Here is a 26,666-nt window from a genome sequence, read left to right as displayed (position 1 = left end):
GTTTCTGTGTATGTCTACGTGTATCCCTGCATGTGTGTATATGCATATATGTGTCTATGAGTGCATGCGTGTGTGTCTTAATTTGTTTCTGTCTCTGTATGTGTGTGTTTGGGCCTGTGTGTTAGTCTATGCATGTGTGTGTCTGTATATGTGTGTATGTCAATCTTTGTATGTAAGACTCTGTGTGTCATACTGTGTGTCTTTGTGTGTGTGTCTGTGTGTGTCGGTCTGTATGTATGTATCAGATTGTACGTCTGTGTGTGTGTGTGTGTGTGTGTGTGCGCGCGTGCGCACACGCACCTGCTTATCCATTTCCCTTTCTGATGATCTGTTTGTATGTGTCAGTATATATCAGTGTGTCTGTCTCTCTATGTTTGTGTCTGTGTCCAATGGAGTCTCTGTTGTTTTGGGGAGCTGTCTGCATTGAAGTGTGGTTAACCCCCCTTTGCCCTGCCTGTCCCTCTTGTGTTTAACATGACACAATGCTGATGGCGATGTCGATGTGAGTTTCCACATATGTGTCTGTGTGTCTGGGTCTGTCCCTGTCTGCGAGGGGGCACAGCTTGTCCTGGAGGGACTGAATGAATGAATGAATTAAAAAGTGATGAATATATGTCTCTGACTGTCTCACCCCCAGCGGGAGAAGCAGGCAGCTCGAGAGACTTTAGTTGTGAGGAGCTGCCCTGAGAACCAGTGCAGCAGCAGAGGGAGAAGGAGCCCGAATGACCAGTACTTTGGTGGATGGATCAATCCCTCATCACATCGATCGCCTCCGCCTGACCTGACAAAGGAGCAGTGCTCTGAAAGCTTGTGATTTCAAATAGACTGTTGGAATATAACCTGGTTTCATGTAATGAGGGACATTACGTGACTATGCCAATTTCTCAACATTCCCTCAGTAAAGACTTAAATACATTTTACAAATGGACAAATTATTACACAGATCTATTGTTCAAATTGACAGCAGTTTATTGAAAAAGTGAACAGAAATTAAAAAGATCAACCTGTTCCTGGACGATATTAGTGGACGTTGTCTGTGTTTCTGTCTCTGTGTGTGTAGAACATAGAACATAGAAAAGTACAGCATAGAACAGGCCCTTAGGTCCACGATGTTGTGCTGAGACTTAATCCTAATGCAAAATATAGTAACAACCTATGCACCCCTTAACTCGCTGCTATCCCTGTGCATGTCCAGCAGTCCCTTAAATGTCCCCAATGACTTCGCTTCCACCACCTCAACTGGCAACGCATTCCATGCATTCACAACCCTCTGCGTAAAGAACCTACCTCTGACGTCTCCTTGATACCCTCCTCTTAATATCTTCAAACTATGACTTTTCGTACCAGTCAATCCTGCCCTGGGGAAAAGTCTCTGGCTATTGACTCTATCTGTTCCTCTTATAATTTTGCACACATCGATCAGGTCTCCTCTCTTCCTCCTTCTCTCCAATATTCCAAATGCGGTCTCACCAGGGACTTGTAGAGCTGCAGCAAAACCTCACGGCTCTTGTGCTTGATTCCCCTGTTAATGAAAGCCAGAACACCATATGCTTTCTTAACAACCCTATCCACTTGGGTGGCAACTTTGAGGGATCTATTACTTGCACACCCAGATCTCTCTGTTTCTCCACACTGCCAAGAATCCTGTCTTAAATCCTATATTCAGCATTCGAGTTCCACCTTCCAAAATGCATCACTTCACATTTAACCAGATTGAACTCCATCTGCCATTTCTCAGCCCTGCTTTGCATCCTGTCTATGTCGCGCTGCAGTCTCCAAAAGCCCTATCGACGTCACCTCCAACTTTTGTGTCATCTGCAAATTTACTAACCTACTCCTCAATCTCCTCATCCAAGTCATTTATAAAAACTACAAAGAACAGAGGCCCAAGAACAGAGCCCTGTGGGACCCCACTCAACACTGATCTCCAGGCAGAACACTTTCCATCTACAACCACTCTCTGCCTTCTGTCAGTCAGACAATTCTGAATCCAGATCGCCAAATCTCCCATATTTCCTGACTTCGTGAATGTGTGTTAGTATCTCAATGTGTGTGTCAGTGTGTCTCTATGCAATGGGCTTTCTGTTGTTTTGGGGGCTCTATCCATTGAAATGGGATTCAACCTTCCTCTGTCTGTCACTCTGTAATTCTTGTAATTAAAGTGCTGCAGTGCTGATGTATATGTATGCCCACCTCTGTCTGCAATGGGACACAGTTTTTCCTGGAACAAGCTTGAATAAATGAGTTAAATAAAACCTGATGAATCAATCTCTGTGACTCTGTCAATATCTGTCCCTCTTGTGTTCAAAGTGATACCATGCCAGCCTCTGCTGACCTCCACGTGCCAGTGCACAAGTGGCAGAATTTTGTTTCTGGGACAATTTGTTCCTGTCTGTATTCCTCCTGTTATTGTTGACAGTTTCACAATGACCTGAGTGACGCAAAGGCGCAAGGGTCTGCGCAGTGACGTCACCCCAAGATTGCTGCTCTGCATGAATGGACTGACAAGGAGGAAGCAGTCAAGATGAGACAGCAGGTCAGGGCAGCATCCAAGGAGCAGGAAAATCGACATTTCAGGCAAATGTCCATCATCAGGAATAAGGCAGAGAGCCTCCGTGGTGGAGAGATAAATGGGAGGGGGTGGGGCTGGGGAGAAGATAGCTAAGAGGGCAATGGGGGATGGACATGGGGATGAAGGTGATAGGTCCGAGAGGAAGATGGAGTGGATAGGTGCCTGCCTCATTCCTGATGAAGGGTTTTTGCCCGAAATGTCGATTTTTCCACTCCTCGGACGCTGCCTGACCTGTTGTGCTTGTCCAGCACCACTCTAATCTTGACTCTGATCTCCAGCATCTGCAGTACCCATTTTTGTCAAGGAGGAAGCGGGCCGTGAGGGGAGGCAGAGCGACTCCCTCTGGCGGCCAGCAGGAGGAATCAGCAGCTGCTGTCTGAATGAAAAAAAGTATTTTTTTCTGAAAAAATGTCCCACTAGGTCCTTTATTTTCCTTTCATCATACTCTAACAAGGCAGCCATCCATCTCCTGAAATACCAGCTTGAATTACTACTATACAATAAAGTTGAAAATCACACATCACCAGTTTAAAACCTAATGTTGTGTGATTTTTAACTTTGTCCACCCCAGTCCAACACTGGCACCTCCAAATCATGACTACAATATTATAATATAGGACAAATGTACATCTTAGGAGCTACAGAAGGATGGCAACACTTCACATTATTGACTATAGTGTCCAGGGAGGTGCTGGCTGGAGTTGGTTGGCATGGGAAAGGCAGGTTACAGGGACAGGGTAGTGGGTGGGTTTGGGTGGGATGATCCTCGGAGGGGTAGTGCAGACTCAATGGGCCAAATGGTCTCTATTTGCGCTGCAGGTATTCTATGATTCTCAGTTAGCTGGATGGCTGCTTTGTGATGCAGAACTAACAGCAGCTGAGGTCTTACCTTCTCAAACCTGTGGTGGCCCCAAGTTAAACTTACCACCAGTTGCCTTTCCATCGTGAGAGAGCGACCCTCCAGGGCAATGGTGACTGGGTCAGTGACAGAGACACAGTGAGGTCATTCTAATGCCTCCAGAGGTCAGTGACATAGACACAGTGGGGTCAGTGTGGTCTCCCCTGGGTCAGTAACAGTGAAACAGTGGGGTAAGAATGGTCTTCCCTGGGTTAGTGAGAGACACTCAGTGGATTCAGTGTGGTCTGCCCTGGGTCAGTGACAGAGACACTGGGGTCAGTGTGGTCTGCCCTGGGTCAGTGACAGAGACGCAGTGAGGTCAGTGTGGTCTCCCCTGGGTCAGTGAGAGACACACAGTAGGGTGAGTGTGGTCTCCCCTGGGTCAATGACAGAGACACAGTGGGGTCAGTGTGGTCCCCTCATTGGTCAGTGGGAGAGACACGGTGTGGTCAGTGGAGTCTCCCCTGGGTCAGTGACAGACACACTGGGGTGAGTGTGGTCTCCCCTGGGTCAGTGAGAGAGACACAGTGGGGTGAGTGTGGTCTCCCCTGGGTCAGTGAGAGAGACACAGTGGGGTGAGTGTGGTCTCCCCTGGGTCAGTGTCAGAGACACAATGGGGTTAGTGTGGTCTCCTCGGGGTCAGTGAGAGAGACACAGTGGCGTCAGTCTATTGCCCACAGCGGTCAGTGACAGAAACAAAGTGGGGTCAGTCTAATGTCCCCAAGGGTCAGTGACAGAGACACAGTGGGGTCGGTCTAATGTTCCAAGGGGTCAGTGAGAGAGTCACAGTGGGGTCATTTGGCTCTCCTACCCCCTTCCAATTGTGGACAAGGTTGATGATGCGTTTCCTCGTGAATTCAGACATGCTCCAAGCACTGTCATGCTGTCACATACCACGGAAGAGGCTTGTTTGGTCAAGTCCCAAACAGACAAATACAAGTCATTGGACCATTGCTTCTGGGAGTGTTATTCTTCTGAAAGGATACTCCAGGGTGAGTGATTGGTCCAGATCCTCCCATATACCATTCTCCATGGTCTCCACGATGTAGATTAGGAACAGATGGGACGCCGTATTGTTTGTAGATTACATCCGACAGTTTGGAATTAAAGAATGGGTTTCCTCCAGGTGCTCTGGTTTCCTCACCCAATCCAAAGGTGCAGATTAGGTGAATTGACCATGCTAAATTGCCCATAGTGTTCAGGGATATGTTGGTTAGGTGCACTAGTCAGGGCTAAATATAGAATATATGAATGGGTCTGGGTGGGTTACTCATTGGAGAGTCGGTGCTGACTTGCTGGGCCAAAGGGCCTATTTCCACACTGTAGAGATTCTATGGAATTTTCTGATCTCCAAAAATGTCAGACTGTGAGGAAAGCAGGGAAGAGATTCCTGGGATCCTTCCTGAGATATTTATATCATCAACCGCCGCGGTGGAGAGCCAGAGATTTGAGGGTGACTAATGTAGTACCATTATTCAGGAAAGTTAGTCAGGGAAAGCTAGGGAACTATAGACCAGTGAGTCTGTCTTCAGTGGTGGGTAAGCTTTAACAGAAGTGAAATTATATGAACAAATATGCAACGAAGCAGAGATTGCTCATGTCTGGAGTTTTGGACAAGCCTACATATGGATGGATATAGAGAAATTATGTATATACGGAGCTTGTAGAGAGGCCTATACGTGGATGGCTCTGCAGAGATTGTTTATATACGGAGCTTGTGGAGAGGCCTAAGTGTGTGGACGACTCTGCAGATTGTTTATATGCGGAGCTTGTGGAGAAGCCTACACGGGGATGGCTCTGGAGAGATTGTTTATATACCGAGCATGTGGAGAGGCCTACACATGGACAGCACTGGAGAGATTCTGTGTATACAGAGTTTGTCAAGAGGCTTACACATGGACAGCTCTGGAATATTGCTTTTTTAAATCCAGACACTGAATGCTGGATTAATTATTTCAATGCAAGAGACCTTACAGATCTGGCCGATTAACTCATGCCATGTATGGGAACATGGGGCTGGGCTGTTGTAGTTATTACAGAAACCTGGCTGTGGGCAGGACCAGACAGGTTGCTCAAAGTTCTGGGTTTTGGCTGTTATGGGAAGGATAGGAAGTGAGGCAAGACAGGAGGGGGAGCGGCATTTTTCATTCAGGAAAATATTCCTACTGTACTTTGTGTAGCTATTACTGAGTGACCATTTGGTGAAAATCTTTGGTTTGAAATTAAAAATCAGAAAGAGATGGTCTTCTTCATGGCATTTGACTCTAGCACCCCAAGCAGTCAAAACAAAATTCAGATGCAAATATTTCGAACTCTCAAACATATGTAAAAATAATAAGGTTGTAAAAGTAGGGGATTTTAATTTTCCAAACATTGCCTGCGACTGCTATATTGATACAGGTCTGGATCATGAAGACGTTCTTCAATGTGTTCAAGAAAATTTTCTTTTTGAATATCCAAATGTTCCAACTGGAGAAGGAGCAAAACCTGAACTTCATGGAATCCCCAGTGTGGAAACGGGTCATTTAGCCTAACAAGTCCACACCAAACATTGGAAGACGATACCACGTGGACCAATACCACTATCCTATATTTCCCATGAAATACCTTATCACACCTTATCTGCACATCCCTGGATACGATGGTGTAATGGCCAACCAACCTAACTTGCGCATCTTTGGAAGAAAACCAGATCATCCGGAGGAAATCCATACAGACACAGGAAGAAGGTGCAACCTTATGAAGGCGCCATCGCTGCAGGGGAATATCAAACGGGGTTCTCTATTGCTTTGAGGTAACTGAGCCACTGACTCACGGAGGTACTACGGCAAGCTTTTAGGAAATAAAGCAAGAGTGCAGTTTGATACACTGAATGAATGAATGAATGTAGTTTGTTTTAGGAAATAAATGAGTGCAGTTTGATTCCTTTAAAGTAGGATTTACGTTTGTTTCATTGAATCCATAAATAACGTTTGATTAATTGAATACATGACTGAAGTTCGATTCATTGAATGAAAGAATTAGTGCCGTTTTCAGTCTTTGAATGAATGAGTTCAGCCTCATAAATTGAATCAATTGGAGAATTTCTACTCATTGAATTAACACTTGCAGTGTGTTTCATTGAATCAATGAGTAACGTTTCCTTCATTGAACGTCCGATTGAAGTTGTACTTATTGAATGAATGAATGAATGCAGTTTGTTTCATTATATGACTGCATTAAGCGCGAGACATTGAATTAACGAGAGCAGCTCTGCTACATGAAGTAAGACTCGCAGTTTGTTTCATTGAATCATTGGGTCCAGTTTGATTCATTGAATGAAAGCAGTTAAACTCATTTAACGAATGTGTTAAGTTTGTTTCTTTGAATCAATGAAAACGTTTGATTTATTGCATGTACGATTGCGGTTTGATTGATAAAAGAATGAATGCAGTTTGTTTCTTTGAATGAATGCCTTCAGCTCGAGATATTGAATCAGTGAGATAAGCTCTACTGATTGAATTAACGTGTATTTTTTTTTCAGTGAACGTATGAGTGCAGTTTGATACACTGAATGAATGAAAGCAATTTGTTTTAGTAAATAATTGAGTGCACTTTGATTCCTTTACGTTTGTTTCATTGAATCCATAAATAAAGTTTGATTCATTGAATGCATGATTGAAGTTTAATTCATTGAATGAACGAATGCATTAGATTCAAGAATGAATTAATGCAGTTTCAGTCTTTGAATGAACGATTTAAGCTTGAGATATTGAAATAATGAGAGAAGCTCTACTCATTAAGTTAACATTTGCAGTTTGTTTCAATGAGTATAGTTTGATTCTTTGAATGAAGGCTGTTGGATTGCTTAAATGAATGTGTTACTTTTCTTTCATTGAATCAATGAGCAACGTTTCATTCATTGAATGTACGATTGAAGTTTCACTTGTTTCATTGAATGAATGCAGCTTGTTTCATTGAATGAATGCATTAAGCTGGAGACATTGAATTAACGAGAGAAGCTCTACTACTTGAATTAGCACTCGCAGTTTGTTTCATTGAATCAGTGAGTGCAGTTTGATTCATTGAATGAATGAATGAAGTTGGCATCTTTGAATGAATGCCTGAAGATGAAGAAATTGAATTAATGAGATAAGCTCTTCCCATTGAAATCATATGTGCCGTTTCTTTTACTGAATGTATGAGCGCAGATTGATACACTGAATGGATGAATGAAAGCAGTTTGTTACAGTAAATAAATGAGTGCAGTTGGATTCTTTTAATGTATGATTTACGTTTGGTTCATTGAATCCATAAATTACGTTTGATTCATTGAATGCATGATTCTAGATGGATTCTAGTTTGAATCCAGAATGAATAAATTCAGTTTTCCATCTTTGAAGGAATGAGTTAAGCTTGATAAATTGAATGAATTGGAGAATTTCTACTCATTGAATTACCACTTGCAGTGTGTTTTATTGAACGTACGGTTGAAGTTGTATTTATTCAATGAATGAATGCAGTTTGTTTCATTGAATGACTGCATAACGCTGGCGACACTGAATTAACTAGATAAGCTCTGCTACATGAAATAACACGTGCAGTTTGTTTTATTGAATAATTGAGTGCAGTTTGACTCATTAAATGTATGCAGTTGAACTCATTGAAAGACTGTGTTAAGTTTGTTTCTTTAAATCAATGAAAACGTTTGATTTATTGAATGTACGATTGCGGTTTGATTGAATAAAAGAACGAATGCAGTTTGTTTCTATGAATTAATGCCTGAAGCTCGAGATATTGAATTAACAAGATAAGCTTTACTCATTGAATTAACACGTGCAGATTGTTTCAGTGAATTCTCTAATTCATTCACTTTATCAAGCTTAATTCATTCCTTCAAACACTGATAACTGAATTAATTCATTCTTGAATCAAACTAGAATCGATCGAGAATCATGCATTCAATGAATCAAACGTTATTTATGGATTCAATGAAACAAACGTAAATCATACATTAAAAGAATCAAACTGCACTCATTTACTTACTAAAACAAACTGCTTTCATTCATTCATTCATTGTTTCAAACTGCACTCATGCATTCACAGAAAGAAACTGTACGTGTTAATTCAATGAGTAAAGCTTATCTCGTTAATTCAATGTCTCGAGTCATTCAGTCATTGCAGTCATTCAATGAAACAAACTGCATTCATTCATTGAGTAAATAAAACTTCAATCGTACGTTCAATGAAGGAAACGTTACTCATTGATTCAATAAAACACACTGCAGGTGGTAATTCAATGAGTAGAAATTCTCCAATTCATTCAATTTATCAAGCTTAATTCATTCTTTCAAAGACTGAAAACTGAATTAATTCATTCTTGAATCAACCTAGATTCGAGCTGGAATCATGCATTCAAAGAATCAAACGTTATTTATGGATTGAATGAAACAAACGTAAATCCTACAATAAAGGAATCAAACTGCACTATTCATTCAATCAATGTTTCAAACTACACACATACATGCACAGAAACAAACTGTACGTGTTAATTCAATGAGTAAAGCTTTTCTCGTTAATTCAATATCTCGAGCTCAAGGCATTCATTCAAAGAAACAAAGTACATTCATTCTGTTATTCAATCAAACCGCAATCGTACATTCAATACATCAAACGTTTTCATTAATTTAAAGGAACAAACTTAACACAGTCATTCAGTGAGTTCAACTGCATTCATCCAATGAATCAAACTGCACTCAAAGATTCAATGAAACAACCTGCGAGTGGTACTTCATGTAGCAGAGCACATTTCGTTAATTCAATGTCTCGAGACTAATGCAGTCATTCAGTCAAACAAATTGCATTCATTCATTTAACAAATGAAACTTCAATCGTACATTCAATGAATGAAACGCTATTTATGGATTGAATGAAACAAACGTAAATCCTACATTAAAGGAATCAAACTGCACTCATTTACTTACGAAAACAAACTGCATTCATTCATTCATTCATTGTTTCAAACTGCACTCATGCTTTCACTGAAATAAACTGTACGTGTTAATTCAATGAGTAAACCTTTTCTCGTTAATTCAATGTCGCGAGCCTAATGCAGTCATTCAATGAAACAAACTGCATTCATTCATTGAATAAATAAAACTTCAATCGTACGTTCAATGAAGGAAATTGATTCAATAAAACTCACTGCAAGTGGTAATTCAATGAGTAGAAATTGTTCAATTCATTCAATTTATCGAGCTTAACTCATTCCTTCAAAGACTGAAAACTGAATTAATTCATTCTTGAATCAAACTACAATGAATCGATCTCGAAATCATGCATTCAATGAATCAAACGTTATTTATGGATTCAATGAAACAAACGTAAATCATACATTAAAGGAATCAAACTGCACTCATTTATTAACTATAGGAAACTGCATTCATTCATTCAGTGTATCAATCTGCGCTCATACATTCACTAAAAGAAAGTGCACATGTTATTTCAATGAGTAGAGCTTATCTCATTCATTCAGTTTCTTCATCTTATGGCATTCAAGCAAAGATACCAACTGCACTCACTGATTCAATGGAACAAACTGGGATTGCTAATTCAAGCAGTAGAGGTTCTCTCGTTAAGTCAATGTCTCCAGCTCAATGCATTCATCGAAGAAACAAAATGCATTCATTCATTGAATAAATAAAACTTCAACCGTACGTTCAATTAAGATATTCTCCAAATCATACAATTTATCAAGCTTAATTCATTCCTTCAAACATTGATAAAAAATGAATCAAACGTTATTTTTGGATTCAATGAAACAAACTTAAACCATACAGTAAAGGAATCAACGTGCACTCATTTATTTACTAAAACAAAATGCATTCATTGATTCATTCAGTGAATCAAACTGCACTCATACATTGACTGAAACAAACTGAACATGTTATTTCAATAAGTCGAGCTAATCTCATTACTTCAATATCTGCATCTTAAGGCATTCATTCAATGAAACCAACTGCAACCAATTCAACGAATCAAGCTGTAATCACTGATCCAACGAAAGAAACTGCGAGTGCTAATTCAAGTAGTAGAGCATCTCTCGTTGATGCAATGTCTCGAGCTTAATGCATTCAGTCAAACAAACAAATTGCATTCATTCATTTAACAAATGAAACTTCAATCGGACAGTCAATGAATGAAGCGTTATTTATGGATTGAATGAAACAAACGTAAATCCTACATTAAAGGAATCAAACTGCACTCATTTATTTACTTAAAACAACTGCATTCATTCATTCATTCATTGTTTCAAACTGCACTCATACATTTACCGAAACACACTACGTGTTAATTCAATGACTAAAGCTTATCTCGTTAATCCAATATCTCGAGCTTAAGGCATTCATTCAATGAAACAAACTGCATTCAATCAATAAATAAAATTTTAATCGTACGTTCAATGAAGGAAACGTTACTCATTGATCCAATAAAACACACTGCAAGTGTTAATTCAATGAGTAGAAATTCTCCAATTCATTCAATATATCAAGCTTAATTCATTCCTTCAAAGACTGAAAACTGAATTAATTCATTCTGGATTCAAACTAGAATCCATCTAGAATCATGCATTCAATGAATCAAACGTTATTTATGGATTGAATGAAACAAACGTAAATGCTACGTTAAAGGAATCAAACTGCACTCATTTATGTACGAAAGCAAACTGCATTCATTCATTCATTCATTGCTTCAAACTGCACTCGTACACTCCGCCATCGTACACTCAATAAATCAATCGTTTTCATTGATTTAAAGAAACAAACTTAACACAGTCATTCATTGAGTTCAACCGCATTCATCCAATGAATCAAACTGCGCTCAATGATTCAATAAAACAAACTGCGTCTGTTACTTCATGTAGCTGAGCTTATCACGTTAATTCAATGTCTCGAGCCTAATGCAGTCATTCAATGAAACGAACTGCATTCATTCATTGAATAAATAAAACTTCAATCGTACGTTCAATGAAGGAAACGTTACTCATTGATTCAATAAAACACACTGCAAGTGGTAATTGAATGAGTAGAAATTCTCCAATTCATTCAATTTATCAAGCTGAAAGCATTCCTTCAAAGACTGAAAACTGAATTAATTCATTCTTGAATCAAACTAGATTCGATCTAGAAACATGCATTCAATGAATGAAAAGTTATTTATGGATTCAATGAAACAGACGTAAATCCTACATTAAACGAATCAAAACTTCAATCAAACTGCACTCAATTATTTACAATATCCAACTGCATTCATTCATTCATTGTTTCAAACTGCACTCATACATTCACTGAGACAAACTGTACGTGTTAATTCAATGTGTAAAGCTTATCTCGTTAATTCAATATCTCGAGCTTAAGGCATTCATTCAAAGAAACAAACTGCATTCATTCATTGAATAAATAAAACTTCAATCGTACGTTCAATGAAGGAAACGTTCCTCATTGATTCCATAAAACACACTACAAGTGGTAACTCAATGAGTAGAAATTCTCCAATTCATTCAATTTATCAAGCTTAATTCATTCCTTCAAAGACTGAAAACTGAATTAATTCATTTTTGAATCAAACTAAAATCGATCTAGAATCATGCTTTCAATGAATCAAAAATGATTTTTTATGGATTCAATGAAACAAACGTATATCCTACATTAAAGGAATCAAACTGCACTCATTTATTTACTTAAACAAACTGCATTCATTCATTCATTCATTCATTGTTTCAAACTGCACTCATACATTCACTGAAACAATCTGCACGTGTTAATTCAATGAGTAAAGCTTATCTTGTTAATTCAATATCTCGAGCTTCAGGCATTAATTCAGAGAAACAAACTGCATTCGTTCTTTTATTCAATCAAACCGCAATCGTACATTCAATAAATCAAACGTTTTCATTGATTTAAAGAAACAAACTTAACACAGTCTTTCAATGAGTTCAACTGCATACATTTAATGAATCAAACTGCACTCAATCATTCAATGAAACAAACTGCATTCATTCATTGAATAAATACAACTTCAACCGTACGTTCAATTAAGGAAACGTTACTCATTGATTCAATAAAACACACTGCAAGTGGTAATTCAATGAGTAGAAATTCTCCAATTCATTCAATTTATCAAGCTTAACTCATTCCTTCAAAGATGGAAAACTGAATTTATTCATTCTTGAATAAAACTACAAAGAATCGATCTAGAAATCATGCATTCAATGAATCAAACGTAATTTATGGATTCAATGAACCAAACGTAAATCATACATTAAAAGAATCCAACTGCACTCATTTATTTACTGTAACAAACTGCTTTCATTCATCCATTCAGTGTATCAATCTGCGCTCATACATTCAGTAAAAGAAACTGCACATATGATTTCAATGAGAAGAGCTTATCTCATTAATTCAATTTCTTCATCTTCAGGCATTCATTCAAAGATGCCAACTGCATTCATTCATTCAATAAATCAAACTGCACTCACTGATTCAATGAAACAAACTGCGAGTGCTAATTCAAGTAGTAGAGCTTCTCTCGTTAATTCAATGTCTCCAGCTTAATGCATTCATTCAATGAAACAAGCTGCATTCATTCAATGAAACAAGTGAAACTTCAATCGTACATTCAATGAATGAAACGTTGCTCAGAAAAGTAACACATTCATTTAAGCAATCCAACAGCCTTCATTCAAAGAATCAAACTATACTCATTGAAACAAACTGCAAATGTTAACTTAATGAGTAGAGCTTCTCTCATTATTTCAATATCTCAAGCTTAAATCGTTCATTCAAAGACTGAAACTGCATTAATTCATTCTTGAATCAAATGCATTCGTTCATTCAATGAATGAAACTTCAATCATGCATTCAATGAATCAAACGTTATTTATGGATTCAATGAAACAAACATAAAGGAATCAAAGTGCACTCAATTATTTACTAAAACAAATTGCTTTCATTCATTCATTCAGTGTATCAAACTGCACTCATACGTTCACTGAAAAAAAATACACGTTAATTCAATCAGTAGAGCTTATCTCAATGATTCAATATCTCGAGCTGAAGGCATTCATTCAAAGAAACAAACTGCATTCATTCTTTTATCAATCAAACCTCAATCGTACATGCAATAAATCAAACGTTTTCATTGATTCAAAGAAACAAACTTAACACATTCATTCAATCAGTTTAACTGCTTTCATTCAATGAATCAAACTGGACCCAATGATTCAATGAAACAAACTGCGAGTCTTACTTCATGTAGCAGAGCTGCTCTCGTTAATTCAATGTCTCGCGCTTAATGCAGTCATATAATGAAACAAACTGCATTCATTCATTCAGTCAGAGTATCAAACTGCACTCTTAGATTAGATTAGATTACTTTACAGTGTGGAAACAGGCCCTTCGGCCCAACAAGTCCACACCGACCCGCCGAAGCGCAAACCACCCATACCCCTACATTTACCCCTTACCTAACACTACGGACAATTTAGCATGGCCAATTCACCTGACCTGCACATCTTTGGAACTGTGGGAGGAAACCGGAGCACCCGGAGGAAACCCACGCAGACACGGGGAGAATGTGCAAACTCCACACAGTCAGTCGCCTGAGGCGGGAACTAAACCCTGGTCTCTGGCGCTGTGAGGCAGTAGTGCTAACCACTGTGCCACCGTGCCGCCCACATCTTATCTTGCTTTATTTCCTAAAAGCTTGCCGTAGTACCTCCGTGAGTCAGTGGCTCAGTTACCTCAAAGCAATAGAGAACCCCGTTTGATATTCCCCTGCAGCGATGGCGCCTTCATAAGGTTTGCACCTTCTTCCTGTGTCTGTATGGATTTCCTCCGCATGATCTGGTTTTCTTCCAAAGATGCGCAAGTTAGGTTGGTTGGCCATTACACCATCGTATCCAGGGATGTGCAGATAAGGTGTGATAGTCATGGGAAACATAGGATAGTGGTATTGGTCCACGTGGTATCGTCTTCCAATGTTTGGTGTGGACTTGTTAGGCTGAATGACCCGTTTCCACACTGGGGATTCCATGAAGTTCAGGTTTTGCTCCTTCTCCAGTTGGAACATTTGGATATTCAAAAAGAAAATTTTCTTGAACACGTTGAAGAACGTCTTCATGATCCAGACCTGTATCACTATAGCAGTCGCAGGCACTACTTTTACAACCTTATTATTCTTACATATGTTTGAAAGTTCGAAATATTTGCATCTGAATTTTGTTTTGACTGTTTGGGGTGCTAGAGTCAAATGCCATGAAGAAGACCATCTCTTTCTGATTTTTAATTTCAAACCAAAGATTTTCACCAAATGGTCCCTCAGTGATAGCTACACTAAGTACAGTAGGAATATTTTCCTGAATGAAAATGCCGCTCCCCCTCCTGTCTTGCCTCACTTCCTATCCTTCCCATAACAGCCAAAACCCAGAACTTTGAGCAGCCTGTCTGGTCCTGCCCACAGCCAGGTTTCTGTAATAACTACAACAGCCCAGCCCCATGTTCCCATAGATGGCATGAGTTAATCGGCCAGATCTGTAAGGTCTCTTGCATTGAAATAATTAATCCAGCATTCAGTGTCTGGATTTAAAAAAACAATATTCCAAAGCTGTCCAATATTCCAAACTCTGTATACACAGAATCTCTCCAGTGCTGTCCATGTGTAGGCCTCTCCACATGCTCGATATATAAACAATCTCTCCAGAGCCATCCCCGTGTAGGCTTCTCCGCAAGCTCCGCATATAAACAATCTGCAGAGTCGTCCACACACTTAGGCCTCTCCACAAGCTCCGTATATAAACAATGTCTGCAGAGCCATCCACGTATAGGCCTCTCTACAAGCTCCGTATATACATAATTTCTCCATATCCATCCATATGTAGGCTTGTCCACAAACTCCAAACATGAGCAATCTCTGCTTCGTTGCATATTTGTTCATATAATTTCACTTCTGTTAAAGCTTACCCACCACTGAAGACAGACTCACTGGTCTATAGTTCCCTAGCTTTCCCTGACTAACTTTCCTGAATAATGGCACTACATTAGTCACCCTCAAATCTCTGGCTCTCCACCGCGGCGATTGATGATATAAATATCTCAGGAAGGAGCCCAGCAATCTCTTCCCTGCCTTCCTCACAGTCTGACATTTTTGGAGATCAGAAAATTCCATAGAATCTCTACAGTGTGGAAATAGGCCCTTTGGCCCAGCAAGTCAGCACCGACTCTCCAATGAGTAACCCACCCAGACTCATTCATATATTCTATATTTAGCCCTGACTAGTGCACCTAACCTACATATCCCTGAACACTATGAGCAATTTAGCATGGTCAATTCACCTAATCTGCACCTTTGGATTGGGTGAGGAAACCGGAGCACCTGGAGGAAACCCATTCTTTAATTCCAAACTGTCGGATGTAAACTACAAACAATACGGCGTCCCATCTGATCCTAATCTACATCGTGGAGACCATGGAGAATGGTATATGGGAGGATCTGGACCAATCACTAACCCTGGAGTATCCTTTCAGAAGAATAACACTCCCAGAAGCAATGGTCCAATGACTTGTATTTGTCTGTATGGGACTTGACCAAACAAGCCTCTTCCGTGGTATGTGACAGCATGACAGTGCTTGGAGCATGTCTGAATTCACGAGGAAACGCATCATCAACCCTGTCCACAATTGGAAGGGGGTAGGAGAGCCAAATGACCCCACTGTGACTCTCTCACTGACCCCTTGGAACATTAGACCGACCCCACTGTGTCTCTGTCACTGACCCTTGGGGACATTAGACTGACCCCACTTTGTTTCTGTCACTGACCGCTGTGGGTAATAGACTGACGCCACTGTGTCTCTCTCACTGACCCCGAGGAGACCACACTAACCCAATGTGTCTCTGACACTGACCCAGGGGAGACCACACTCACCCCACTGTGTCTCTCTCACTGACCCAGGGGAGACTACACTCACCCCACTGTGTCTCTCTCACTGACCCAGGGGAGACCACACTCATCTGCACGCTTGCACGACTTTCTATTTCTGTAAAAACCTCCAGGCTGGAAAAATTCCCTATTTCAGTAATCCTTCCCAACCACATAATACTTTCCTGACTATGTCATCCTTTGCAATTTACTGAACCCAATTCCCCTATTATACCCATCCAAACAAATCCGGCCTTCATCATCTCTACAACCGGCTCCAAACATTACACTCCTCCAGATCTCTGTAACATCTTCCAGCCTCACTGTGTTTATTATTTGTATTAGCCTCCAGTGTTCCTGCATCTATCCCTTTCTCTGCCCTTCTGCAGTCCTAATCCATCATTATTATTGTAAGCACTTCCATGCTCACAGAACTACTCTTTCCCTTTGGCATTCTCCAGATTAACTTCCTCTTATTCCTGCAAATAATTCCAGACTAACAAGCCTCTCAGCCTCTGTGATCTTCTCCAAACTGATTCATGCACAAATGCGGTAATCATATTTGGTCTCACAGTATTGTCTAACTCCATGCCCTTCTGCAATCCTCCTGTGTAAAATTCTGAGTAGTATAGACAGGTAGATTGGAGAAACTGTTTCCTCTCAGTAAGGGAGTCAGTAACCAATGTGCACAGATTTAAGGTAAGGGGATTTGAGCAAATTTGTTTTCACCTAGGAATTTGGAGTTATCTGGACCTCATTGCCTGAAAAAATCTGAACAGGTAAGAATTGTCACAGCAGTCAAGAACTATTTGGATGAGCACTTGAAGTACCATAGGCAGCCAGCTAAATGCTGGAAAATAGGATTAGAAAAAATTCATGTTCCATGACCAGTACAGACACGATGATACATTTGTTCCTCCCTACATGCTTTAAAAATCCCTATCACTCGATGATTTTATAGCCCTCCTGTTATTCTGAGAGCCAACATTCTACTATCATTCCTGATTACGTGCTGCCCTGTGTGCTAGCTTTCTGTGTTTCTCCCAAGTCGCTTTCTCCATTTAAATAATAATCTGTGCTTTTGTTCTCCCCTCCAAGATGAAAAACGTCACATATTCCAACATTGTTAAACTTTTGCCCACAGACTGAAGTTATCAATACCTCTCCATAAACTATTTGAATCCCTCCTGCAAGCTGCATTCCCACCCATTATTACGTTGTCTGCAGTTGTGAACACAGAACATTCACTCCTTTGTTCCAAGTCATTAACAGCACGCAGAGCCCATCTTCTTCAATCTCAGGTGTCCCTCAGGTTAAACCATCACCAGCTGTCTCCCAATGGTTACACATTTATTATGAGCAACTGTTGTTTTCTTCAATATTTACCTCTGAAGCGGAACCAGTCGCCATCCTGTCTGCAACTCTGTTTGGAATCTTGCTCTCACTGTAAACCAATAGTTCAATTACTGCCTGACTTGCAGCAAGCAATAAGGGAGGCAAATGGAAAGCTGGCCTCCATTGCAGGAGGATTGGAATTAAGATTTAAGATGTCTCACTGAAGCTCTACAGGGACTTGTGAAACCACTCCTGGAGCAGTGTGTGTTGTTTTGGTCTCCCTACCACAAAGAGGACATTTTCACCATTGGCAGAGTACGTTCGCGACTGTTCCGCCACTCGATAAGATCATAACTGATATGATTATCCTCAAATACATTTCCCTGCTGTTTTTCCTTAATCCTTGATTCCCTTCCTGATTAAACATCTTCCTGTCACAACCTTGAATATACTTAAGGGCCCAATCTCCACAGCCCTCTGACAGGACTGTGGATTTTTCTCTGACAGAAGCCAATCCCCCTCATATCAGCCTGAAATGGATGATCCCTTATTATGAGATGATGCTTTCTGGTCCAGGATTCTGCCAAAAAGGGAAACAACCTTTCTGTATCTAGCCTGTCAAGTCCGCTGATAGTCGTGTATGTTTAAATAAAGTTGCCTCGCATTCTTCTTACTTAAATATGTGCAGGGCCAATCCACTTAACCTCTCCTCATATAACAGACCCTCCATCCCTGGGAACCTCCTCAAAAACAAGACGGGCAAGTAGGTTCAGGGTCCATCGGTGAAGTCCAAATTGTGGTCTATCCCTCAGCCATTGACAGGCTGTGTCTGAACTAGGTTTCCAAGTGGACAAGCAATGTTTTGCAGACCTCCCGCTCAGCTGCTCAGGGCTCTGTCCCAGGCGCAGACCGTCCTTCAGGGCTTCATCAAAGATCAATCGTGGTGCTGCTGAGAACTGTTCTGCTGGAACTGTATAAAACATTGTCCTGGTTTCATTATGTGCACTTCTGGAATCTACATGATAGGAGGGATGTGACAGCAGTGGATGTGGGCAGAGGGGATTGACCAGCATGTTGCCTGAGTTGAAGAGATGCACTTGTGAAGACAGATTGGAGTCTTTTTTCCCTCAGAACTGATTAGATTCAGAGGGGACATTAGATTCCCTACAGTGTGGAAACAGGCCCTTCGGCCCAACAAGTCCACACAGACCCTCCGAAGAGTAACTCACCCAGACTCATTTCCCTCTGACTAATGCACTAAACACTATGGGCAATTTAGCATGGCCAATTCACCTAACCTGCATATCTTTGGACTGTGGGGGGAAACCGGAGCATCCCCATGCAGACACAGGGAGAACGTGCAAACTCCACACAGACAGTCACCCAAGACAGGAATTGAACCTGGGACTCTGGTGTTGTGAGACAGCAGTGCTAACCACTGAGCCACTGTGCTATATATGATAGAGATGTATCAATGAGAGGCACAGACAGGGTAGACAAGAAGAAACTATCCTCTTTGATACAGGCAGAAATGGGCAGAGGACAGAGATTTACAGCAAGATTTAGAGGGGTTGTGGGATTTTTCTTTTATTCTGTCCAAGGGTAGTGGGAATCTGGAACTCCCTGTCCATAAGGGTGCTGGAGGCAGAAAGGTTCATCATATTGAAGAGGTATTGAGATGAAAGATATTAGGGATATTAGGGTACAAGTCCATATCTCCCTGAAATTGTCAACGCAAGTGGCTAATGTAGTAAAGAGGGCATCAGGCATGCTGGCTTTATTAGTTAGGTCACTGAGTTGGCAAATTGCGACTGTATGAGAGTGTAGTGAATCCACATTTGGATTACTATGTGTAGTTCCGGTCACCATACTAAGGGAAAGCTTTGGAGGTATCAGAGAGGCTGCAAAAGTGGTTTACCAGAATGCTGCCTGGATTAGAATGTCTTAGGTATAAGGCAAGGTTAGACAAGCTTTGATTGTTTTAGTCGAAGGTTGAATAACTCACCATTAATAGGGCACCATTTTAAAGTGATAGGTGAGAGGTTTAGAGTGGATTTAAGGAAGAATTGCTTCACGAGGAGGCTGGGGTGCAATGGAGACTGTAGAGATCTGGAATGCACTGTCAGAGAGGGTAGCATGAATTTAATTTTATCATGGGTAAATTGGGAATATTGTGATGAGCTGCCTTCTTGAACCACTACAGTCCACGTGCTGTAGGTAGACACACAATGCCTTAAGGGAGGAAACTCCCTTGCTTTGACCCAGCAACAGTGAAGGAAGGATGGTATATTTCCAAATCAGGACGCTGAATGGCTTCGTGGGAAACTTGCAGGAGGTGGTGTTCCTACTTAGCTCTTGTCCTTGTCCTTCTCAATGAAAGTGTATTTGCAGATCCTATCGAAGGATATTTGGTAAATTTCTGCATTGCAATCTTGTAGATATTACACACTGCTGCTATTGAGTGTCGGTGATGGAGTGAGTGGATGTTTGTGGATGTCAAGTAGTCTGCTTTGTCCTGGATAGTGTCGAGCTTCTTAAGCATTGTTGGAACTGCAGTTGGAACGGCAAATGGAAAACATCTCAACACATTCCTGACTTGTGCCTTGTAGATGGTAGATAGGGTTTAGGGAGTTACTTGTCACAGTTTTCTTAGCCTCTGACCGGCTCTTGCAACCCATTTGCTTATTGGCGAATCCACCTGGGTTTCTGGTCAATTATAAGACCAAGGATGTTGATTGTCGTGGATTCAATGAAGATTGCAGCATCGAGTTTCAAGAGGAGTTGGTTACATTGTCTGTTATGGGAGATGGTCATTGTATGGCAATTCTGTCAAGAAAATATCACTGCCTGAGCCTAGATGGTTTTCAGATGTTGTTGCATTTGAACATGAACTATTTCAGTATCTGAGAAGTTGCAAATGGTGCTTAACATTGTGCAGTCATTGGTGACCACCCCTACCTTTGAACTTACAATGGTCATCAGGCTGATCCCCGGAATGGAGGGAGTGTCTTATGAGGAGTGGTTGAGTAGAGTTGGACCTGTACCCATCAGATTTTAGTAAACTAGGTTGGCACCTTATTGAATCATGCAAGGTTCTTAGGGGACATGACAGGGTAGATGTGGAAAGGTTGGTACTGCTTGTGGCAGACTCTAGGACCAGATGGACATCCTCTCAAAATAAGGATGGGATGGGCCAAAGAGCCTATTCTGTTCCTGTATAAGGAGAAAGTGAGGACTGCAGATGCTGGAGATCAGAAAGAAGGGCTTATACCCGATACGTCGATTCTCCTGCTCCTTGGATGCTGCCTGACCTGCTGCGCTTTTCCAGCAACACATTTTCAGCTCTGTTCCTGTATAACTCCAGGACCCTCTCCATGTGAAATGAGCACAGCCAGAAGTGATCATAAATGCAGTGAGTTTTATTCAATCCAATGCAGGAATATTGGGTGAGTCACTCATTACCACTGAAACAATTGAGGTGTGCCTGCATTTAGCACAAAGTAGAGCTCTGGTCATTCTTCCCCAGTTGGAACTCACAAGTTCTTGCAACACTTAAAGAAAAAGAAACACTTCCCATTCGTTTCAATCTCATTCTCTGTACATGCGCTTAGTCTGCAGCTCCCATTGTCTTTTCCACAGCTGAATGGCAGACCTGGTTAAAGAGAGAGGAAAGGATCACAGAATGTTAGAACATAGAACATAGAACATAGAAGAATACAGCGCAGTACAGGCCCTTCGGCCCTCGATGTTGCGCTGATCCAAGCCCACCTAACCTACACTAGCCCACTATACTCCATATGCCTATCCAATGCCCGCTTAAATGCCCATAATGAGGGAGAGTCCACAACTGCTACTGGCAGGGCATTCCATGAACTCACGACTCGATGAGTAAAGAACCTATCCCTAACATCTGTCCTATACCTACCCCCCCTTAATTTAATGCTATGCCCCCTTGTAATAGCTGACTCCATACGTGGAAAAAGATTCTCACTGTCGACCCTATCTAAACCCCTAATCATCTTGGACACCTCTATCAAGTCACCCCTAAACCTTCTTTTCTCCAATGAAAACAACCCCAAGTGCCTCAGCCTTTCCTCATACGATCTTTCTACCATACCAGGCAACATCCTGGTAAACCTCCTCTGCACCCGTTCCAGTGCCTCCACATCCTTCCTATAGTATGGCGACCAAAACTGCACACAATACTCCAGATGCGGCCACACCAGAGTCTTATACAACTGCAACATGACCTCAGTACTCCGGAACTCAATTCCTCTACCAATAAAAGCCAGTACGCCATATGCCTTCTTCACCGCACTATTTACCTGGGTGGCAACTTTCAAAGATCTGTGTACATGGACACCAAGATCCCTCTGCTCATCCACACTACCAAGTATCCGACTATTTGCCCAGTACCCCATCTTTTTGTTACTCTTACCAAAGTGAATCACCTCACACTTAGCTACATTGAACTCCATTTGCCACCTTTCTGCCCAGTTCTGCAGCTTATCTATATCCCGCTATAACCTGCCACATCCTTCCTCACTGTCTACAACTCCTCCGACTTTCGTATCATCCGCAAACTTGCTCACCCAACCTTTTAACCCCTCCTCCAGGTCATTTATAAAAATGACAAACAGCAATGGTCCCAAAACAAATCCTTGCGGAACACCGCTAGTGACGGCACTCCAAGATGAACCTTTGCCATCAACTACTACCCTCTGTCTTCTTCCAGCCAGCCAACCCCTAATCCAAACCTCCAACTCACCCTCAATGCCATACCTCCGTATTTCTTGCAGTAGTCTACCATGGGAAACCTTATCAAACGCCTTACTAAAATCCATATACAGCACATCTACCGCTTTCCCCATGTCCACCTCCTTAGTCACCTTCTCAAAGAATTCAATAAGGTTTGTGAGGCATGACCTGCCCTTCACAAAACCATGCTGACTATTCTTGATCACATTATTCCTATCCAGATGTTCATAAATCCTATCCCTTACAATTCCCTCTAAGATTTTGCCCACAATAGAAGTGAGACTCACCGGCCTATAGTTACCAGGGTTATCCCTACTCCCCTTCTTGAACAAGGGAACCACATTTGCTAGCCTCCAATCTTCTGGCACTACTCCTGCAGACAACGAGGACATAAAAATCAAGGCCAATGGCTCTGCAATCTCCTCCCTTGCTTCCCAGAGAATCCTAGGATAAATGCCATCAGGCCCAGGGGACTTATCTATTTTCACCCTTTCCAGAATTTCCAACACCTCTTCTCTACATACCTCAAAGCCATCCATTCTACTTAATTGTGACTCAGTATTCACATTGACAACAATGTCCTGTTCCTGATTGAATACTGACAAAAAGTATTCATTCAGTGTCTCCCCAATCTCTTCAGCCTCCACACGCAACTTCCCACTACTATCCTTGACTGGACCTATTCCTACTCTAGTCATTCTTTTATTCCTGACATACCTATAGAAAGCATTAAGGTTTTCCCTAATCCCACCAACTAAGGACCTTTCATGTCCCCTCCTTGCTGCTCTTAGCTCTCTCTTCAGGTCCTTCCTGGCTACCTTATAACTCTCAATCGCCCCAATTGAACCTTCACGCCTCATCTTTACATAGGCTGCCCTCTTCCATTTCACAAGGGATTCCAATTCCTTATTAAACCACGGCTCCCTCATTCGACCCTTTCCTCCCTGCCTGGCGGGTACATACTTATCAAGGACACTCAATAGTTGCTCCTTGAACAAGCTCCACATATCAATTACGCCCTTGCCTTGAAGCTTACTTTTCCAAGCCCCACATCCTAAGTCATGCCTCACCGCATCATGATTTCTCTGCCCCCAGCTATAACTCTTGCCCTGTAGTGCACACTTATCCCTCTCCATCACTAGAGTAAAAGTCACCGAATTGTGGTCACTGTCCCCAAAGTGCTCACCTACCTCTAATTCTAACACCTGGCCTGGTTCATTACCCAGAACCAAATCCAGTATGGCCTCACCTCTTGTTGGCCTATCTACATATTGAGTCAGGAAACCCTCCTGCACACATTGGACAAACACTGACCCATCTAACGAACTTGAGCTATAGCTTTCCCAATCAATATCAGGAAAGTTAAAGTCCCCATAACAACCACCCTATTACTTTCACTCTTCTCTTGAATCATCCTCGCAATCCTTTCTTCTACATTTCTAGGACTATTAGGAGGCCTGTAAAAAACTCCTAACAGGGTGAGCTCACCTTTCCTATTCCTAACCTCAGCCCAAACTACCTCAGATGGCGAACCTTCATCCATCGTCCTTTCCACAGCTGTAATACTATCTTTGACAAGCAATGCCACACCTCCCCCTCTTTTAGCCCCACCTCTGACCCTACTAAAACATTTAAACCCTAGGACCTGCAACAGCCAATCCTGTCCCTGTTCTACCCATGTCTCCATAATAGCCACAACATCGAAGTCCCAGGTACCAACCCACGCTGCAAGTTCACCTACCTTATTTCGTATACTTCTTGCATTGAAGTATACAGACTTCAAGCCACTTTCCTGTTTACAGGCACCCTCCTTTGAAATTGATGCCATGTTCCTAACCTCCCTACACTCCAGGTCCTGCACCCTAACGCTACAGTCTGGGTTCCCATGCCCCTGCAGAGTTAGTTTAACACCCCCCAAGAGCACTAGCAAACCTCCCACCAAGGATACTGGTGCCCCTCAGGTTCAGGTGCAGACCATCCTGTTTATAGAGGTCCCACCTTCCCCAGAAAGAACCCCAGTCATCCAAATACCGGAATCCCTCCCTCCTGCACCATCCCTGTAGCCACGCATTTAACTGTTCTCTCTCCCTATTCCTCGACTCTCTATCACGTGGCATGGGTAACAAACCAGAGACAACAACTCTGTTCATTCTAACTTTGAGCTTCCAACCTAGCTCCCTGAAAGCCTGCCTAACATCCTCAGGGCTCCTCCTACCTCTTCTGTGTTGTGGCACAGAAGAGGCCGATTGGCCCATCCAGTTTGATTCCCTTATCCAATTTCCTACATTCTCCTCCAGGCTCTTCACACAGCTTCTATCCCAATAACTATTCAATGTTCCCATTGTTCCTTCATGGATGCACATAAATTCACGTTAGAATCTTCCAGTCTGAGCTAATGAAAGGGACTGTGGGACAGTCTCTTTCAACTTCCCCAAACCAACCTCCCACCCCCTGTGTAACTTGGAGACTAACATTCTGCACTGCAACAATGAAATCCCTGTTACCTGAATACAGGCAATGGAGGCAGTCCAAATAAGGTTCACCAGTGCTGATCACAGGAAGAGGGGGATTCCTGTACGAGGAAGGGGTGAATAGGGCTGGTGTAGTACTCATGGGAATTTCGAAGAATGGGATGGTACCTTATTGAAACATAAAATATTCTTAAGGGACTTGACAGGGTAGATGTGTTGAGTTTGTTTCCCCTTATGGGAGAGTCATGGAACAGAGGGCACCCTTATCGGAAAGGGGTCACCCATTTAATAGAGTCTTGTCATGGAGGATATTAGTCCTGTGGAGTTCTTCATCAAACAGGGTTAGGGGGGCCTGATTTATTATAATTGATTTTTAATTCATAATGAAAGTAAAGGTTATGGGGGAAAGGCAAGAAAGTAGAGATGGGGATGATCCGATCGGCTGCGATCTCATTGACCGGCAGAGTAGACTCATTTGACTGAATGGCCTGCTTCTCTGTTATGGACAAAACATGAAAATGAAACGTTCTGAAATGTCTCACATATTAATTATAGAAACGAATATTGAGTTGTCAATGTGACGCATCATCAGATATTGGAGACGTGAATACAGCATTATTCAAAGGTTTGGTTTAAAGGACAGAGGGAGCGAGGATTGGAAGATTATGAGATGGAATTTGACTGCTGAAAGTATGCTGGCCCATGATGGTTCACATCACATGCAGGACCTCAGATTCGAAGCAGTCCTCAAAGTGTTTCAGAGAGTGAGAGATTGCAGAGCTACTGTATGGCTGAGAAACCCAATGGAATTCAGACACACAACTGAATGAAGCCCAGAAGTCACAAAAAACATGCATGGCATAGCAACACCAGTTGAGAAGACTGAATGATCTCATCCTTTTGCCCACCTCCACCCATCCCTCGCATATCTCCACAAAGTAAAGGCTTTGGTCCTGGAAATCTTAAGTAGTCATTGATGAAGTGACTCGGTAGGTCTGGCAGCATCTGTGCAGAGACATTAAAAGAAAAGCAGAGTTCAGGTTTCCAGTCTGCTTTCACTCTACAGAATGTCTTCAGAACTAGAACTCGAAAGTGAGCAGTGTTTTTCTCACACCTTGGATGCTGCTAGACCGGCTTGGGATTTCTACAGCATTCTCCATGGTCGACTTTCTCACCTCCCACCGACACCCAGAGTTCCTTTTCAAAATCAGGACCAAAGGCCTCTGTCAACATCAGCGACGCAAGCAGCAAAATCAATGCTTTCACCATCCTCTGCTGATCACTGTCCGGCCAAAATGTGAGGCGCAGGTGCACCGGAGCATGTTATATGAACAAACAGACAGTTCAGTAGTTAATCATCACACAGCTACAGTGGGCTTAGTCACCACTTTCAATGTGATAAAGGGCCAGGCCACTGACTAAGTCCAGTGTGAATGGGGGGGAAATTGTGCATGCTTGTTACATCAAGCTCTTTGTAGATGTCACGGCACATGGAACCTGTGAATTGTGACTTTGAATTTCTATCCTACTGCACTGCAGGATCCGGGAACAGAAGAGACTTCCTCAGAGTGAAGTCAGCAGCATTAGCTGAGCCTGGGAAGTCTGCGAAATCGATTCCAGCATCTGCCTGATCACTTTTGATCAAATACCGTCTGCCAAGGCCGGATTAGAACTGAA

This window comes from Chiloscyllium plagiosum, unplaced genomic scaffold (assembly GCF_037043375.1).
Source record: "Chiloscyllium plagiosum isolate Xiang-an unplaced genomic scaffold, Cpla_swu_hap1 HiC_scaffold_44, whole genome shotgun sequence".
NCBI lineage: Eukaryota > Metazoa > Chordata > Chondrichthyes > Orectolobiformes > Hemiscylliidae > Chiloscyllium > Chiloscyllium plagiosum.
This window is presented reverse-complemented; position numbering follows the sequence as displayed.